The 4776-nt window shown below is 53.3% G+C and overlaps 1 long non-coding RNA gene across 1 annotated transcript; it reads left to right on the top strand.

Moving 5' to 3' along the window:
• Nucleotides 1-703: 703 nt before the first annotated feature.
• LOC143481248 (uncharacterized) lies at nucleotides 704-1855 on the top strand. The gene is made up of 3 exons (XR_013121987.1): nucleotides 704-974; nucleotides 1542-1650; nucleotides 1834-1855. It is a non-coding gene; the product is annotated as an uncharacterized LOC143481248 (long non-coding RNA).
• The last annotated feature ends 2921 nt before the right edge of the window (nucleotides 1856-4776 follow it).

The following is a 4776-nucleotide window of genomic DNA, read 5'->3' as shown; positions in this document are numbered from 1 at the left end:
GACAGCAGGGTGTTACCATATCACTTTATAGATGTGATTGGTGGATCCCAAAGGACCAACTTGAAATCATAATTTTAAGGCGTATTTTGTTCAAATGTACATTCTCTTTGCATGATTTGCTGCTCTCATTCCACAGCCCTGGGCTATGGGCTACATCAAGCAGCTGCTCGTCACAGTAGGGAAGGGATCACGGGGCAGCTATGGCAAAAGCAGCAGTGGTGGGTCTGGAGCCAAGCCCAGCGGAGAACAGGGTAAGGGTACTACGCTAGCACCTGCTTGGCCTCCCACTGACCTCTAAGATGACTGCAGCATATTGATCATTGCCAAGCATTACAGTTGTCAACTAGAAGGTCCTGTACTGGGTGATTTGCCTTGGTTCTCATTTGGTGCTCTCTTCTTTCAAGAATCTGGCCGACCCGCCACCAGCACACTCGACCACTTTCCGGCCCTTCAACAGTCAGGACTTTCGTCCACTTCTTCCTCTCTGGACGCTGACCGCAGGGTGTCTCGCAGGCAAGTATCAGGAAGACCATTTGTTCTCGTTGTAAACCCTCTTGCAGGAACTTCATCTGGCTTTGCGGTTCACAGATGACCTATTTATTGCCGAGTGTCTGAGCCACCGACCGACACTGAGGCACAGGGGAGAGATGTTGGAGGACCAAACGGTGCTCAAGTATTTTATTAATTTTTTTACAGAAGCAGCCCCAGCAAGGAGCGTGCTGACCGCGAACGATTTGAGAGTTTCGATCGGCGAGACAGCCGTGAAGACAGAGAGAGGGGCCTGGACAGGAACCACCCGGCAGTCACCAAGCGCAACTTCAGCAGAGAGAGTGATGATCGTGCCCGAGGAGGCGAAGGACGCGGTGCTGTGGACACCGTGCGTCGTGTCGCCAGCATGACAGAGGACCGGGGCACCCGTGACCGGGGCAGCCGAGAGAGGGGCAGCCGTGACCAGGCCATGGGCAAGGAAATGTGTGAGGGGAGGAGCCAGGGGATGTGTGGTGGGAGGGGCCATCAGAGGCGATGGGGTGGTGGGTGGAGCTAGGGGATGTGTGGTGGGAGGGGCCATCAGAGGCGATGGGGTGGTGGGAGGAGCTAGAGGATGTGTGATGGGAGGGGCCATCAGAGGCGATGGGGTGGTGGGTGGAGCTAGGGGATGTGAGGTGGGAGGGGCCATCAGAGGCGATCGGGTGAGAGGAGGAGCCAGGGGATGTGTGGTGAGAGGGGCCATCAGAGGCGATGGGGTGAGAGGAGGAGGCAGGGGATGTGTGGTGGGAGGGGCCATAAAAGGCGATGGGGTGGTGGGAGGAGCTTTCCCCTGTGTGTTTGAAGCACTGATGGTGACAGTTTTGTCTGCATCAGTACCAATCTTTTACTTTCTATAAATAAAATGTAAAACTGTAAATGTGCCATATTGCAGCACAATATGCTGCATATTGATTGCAGCATATTGATCATTGCCAAGCATTGCAGTTGTCAACTAGAAGGTCCTGTACTGGGTGATTTGCCTTGGTTCTCATTTGGTGCTCTCTTCTTTCAAGAATCTGGCCGACCCGCCACCAGCACATTCGACCACTTTCCGGCCCTTCAACAGTCAGGACTTTCGTCCACTTCTTCCTCTCTGGACGCTGACCGCAGGGTGCCTCACAGGCAAGTATCAGGAAGACCATTTGTTCTCGTTGTAAACCCTCTTGCAGGAACTTCAACTGGCTTTGCGGTTCACAGATGACCTATTTATTGCCGAGTGTCTCAGCCACCGACCGACACTGAGGCACAGGGGAGAGATGTTGGAGGACCAAACGGTGCTCAAGTATTTTATTAATTTTTTTACAGAAGCAGCCCCAGCAAGGAGCGTGCTGACCGCGAACGATCTGAGCGTTTCGATCGGCGAGACAGCCATGAAGACAGAGAGAGGGGCCTGGACAGGAACCGCCCGGCAGTCACCAAGTGCAACTTCAGCAGAGAGAGTGATGATCGTGCCCGAGGAGGCGAAGGACGCGGTGCTGTGGACACCGTGCGTCGTGTCGCCAGCATGACAGAGGACCGGGGCAGCCGAGAGAGGGGCAGCCGTGACCAGGCCATGGGCAAGGAAATGGGTGAGGGGAGGAGCCAGGGGATGTGTGGTGGGAGGGGCCATCAGAGGCGATGGGGTGGTGGGAGGAGCCAGGGGATGTGTGCTAAGAGGGGCCATCAGAGGCGATGGGGTGAGAGGAGGAGCTAGGGGATGTGTGGTGGGAGGGGCCATCAGAGGCGATGGGGTGGTGGGAGGAGCTTTCCCGTGTGTTTGAAGCACTGATGGTGACAGTTTTGTCTGCATCAGTAGCAATCTTTTACTTTCTATAAATAAAATGTAAAACTGTAAATGTGCCATATTGCAGCACAATATGCTGCATATTGATTGCAGCATATTGATCATTGCCAAGCATTGCAGTTGTCAACTAGAAGGTCCTGTACTGGGTGATTTGCCTTGGTTCTCATTTGGTGCTCTCTTCTTTCAAGAATCTGGCCGACCCGCCACCAGCACACTCGACCACTTTCCGGCCCTTCAACAGTCAGGACCTTCGTCCACTTCTTCCTCTCTGGACGCTGACCGCAGGGTGTCTCACAGGCAAGTATCAGGAAGACCATTTGTTCTCGTTGTAAACCCTCTTGCAGGAACTTCAACTGGCTTTGCGGTTCACAGATGACCTATTTATTGCCGAGTGTCTGAGCCACCGACCGACACTGAGGCACAGGGGAGAGATGTTGAAGGACCAAACGGTGCTCAAGTATTTTATTAATTTTTTTACAGAAGCAGCCCCAGCAAGGAGCGTGCTGACCGCGAACGATCTGAGCGTTTCGATCGGCGAGACAGCCGTGAAGACAGAGAGAGGGGCCTGGACAGGAACCGCCCGGCAGTCACCAAGCACAGCTTCAGCAGAGAGAGCGATGATCGTGCCCGAGGAGGCGAAGGACGCGGTGCTGTGGACACCGTGCGTCGTGTCGCCAGCATGACAGAGGACCAGGGCACCCGTGACCGGGGCAGCCGAGAGAGGGGCAGCCGTGACCAGGCCATGGGCAAGGAAATGTGTGAGGGGAGGAGCCAGGGGATGTGTGGTGGGAGGGGCCATCAGAGGCGATGGGGTGAGAGGAGGAGCTAGGGGATGTGTGGTGGGAGGGGCCATCAGAGGCGATGGGGTGGTGGGTGGAGCTAGGGTATTTGTGGTGGGAGGGGCCATCAAAGGCGATGGGGTGGTGGGAGGAGCCAGGGGATGTGTGGTGAGAGGGGCCATCAGAGGCGATGGGGTGAGAGGAGGAGCTAGGGGATGTGTGGTGGGAGGGGCCATCAGAGGCAATGGGGTGGTGGGTGGAGCTAGGGGATGTGTGGTGGGAGGGGCCATCAAAGGCGATGGGGTGGTGGGAGGAGCCAGGGGATGTGTGGTGAGAGGGGCCATCAGAGGCGATGGAGTGAGAGGAGGAGCTAGGGGATGTGTGGTGGGAGGGGCCATCAGAGGCGATGGGGTGGTGGGTGGAGCTAGGGGATGTGTGGTGAGAGGGGCCATCAGAGGCTATGGGGTGAGAGGAGGAGCTAGGGGATGTGTGGTGGGAGGGGCCATCAGAGGCGATGGGGTGGTGGGAGGAGCTTTCCCCTGTGTGTTTGAAGCACTGATGGTGACAGTTTTGTCTGCATCAGTACTAATCTTTTACGTTCTATAAATAAAATGTAAAACTGTAAATGTGCCATATTTTGTCAATTGTGATTTTTTTTTTTTTTTACACCACAATCGAAATTTGTCCTCCGCTTTTTACCCATCTGTGCAGTTAACACACACACACACACACCAGTGATTACTAGGGGGCTGTGGTGCACACGTGCCCAGAGCGGTGGGCAGCCCGGTGCCCAGGGAGCAGTTGGGGTTAGGTGCCTTGCTCAAGGGCACCTCAGGTTTGGGAATCGAATCCACGACCCTCCAGTCACAAGACCATTTTCCTACCACCAGGCCATGACTGCCCCAAAGTACTTTATTCTTTTACTGACACTTCTGTGAGGTCTGAAACATTCAACCTAAAAATGTATACTAGCACTAATTTGAGTATCGTGCGTTATGATCCAAGACATCAGGCAAGAAAGCACCGATTATGGAACAGTGGAGCAGTATATACAAGGTTGTGCAAACTACTCTCGGGGTCCATGACAGATATCCTGGTCTCAGTTGTTTCTATATGTTAATTTGTTGTTCTGTTCCACAGTGAAGCGTGAGACCGCTCCAACACCACCTCCTGCCCCAGCCAAACCAGCTCTGAGTGAAGAGGAGTTAGAAAAGAAGTCCGTAGCCATCATTGAGGAATACCTGAAGGTAAATGTCAGCACAGTGTTGTCAGTTTGAACTGATGTGCATAGAGCAGTTTTGTCTCTGGAGTGTTTCAGTAAGTTCTCAATCCTGCAGGATTCCTCTTTCCCATGGGGGCCTCGCAACCTTATTTGTCAGCATAGATGATGTATGGAACAATCTGGTTAAAACTTCAGCAGAAACATTTGAGGAAAAAGTGGGATGAGCTCCAGTGGTGATTTGGCTCTCCAGTTATTCTGTGTGGACGTCCCAACATTCAATCTGAGATTAAAAATATATTGTGAAAGTGTAAATCAGATGCAGAGTTGAGGATTAAACTGAAATAATGTCCCATCGGGCTTATTTTATGCAATTACATTTGGACAGAATAAATGGTTAGCCGAACTAGTACAACTCTCATGACCACCCCGTGCTGTTCGTGCGTTGCTGACATTTCCTTCCGTGT

This window comes from Brachyhypopomus gauderio, chromosome 17 (genome assembly GCF_052324685.1).
Source record: "Brachyhypopomus gauderio isolate BG-103 chromosome 17, BGAUD_0.2, whole genome shotgun sequence".
Lineage (NCBI taxonomy): Eukaryota > Metazoa > Chordata > Actinopteri > Gymnotiformes > Hypopomidae > Brachyhypopomus > Brachyhypopomus gauderio.
Note: the sequence above shows the minus strand (reverse complement) of the source record. Positions and strands in the feature narration are given on the sequence as shown.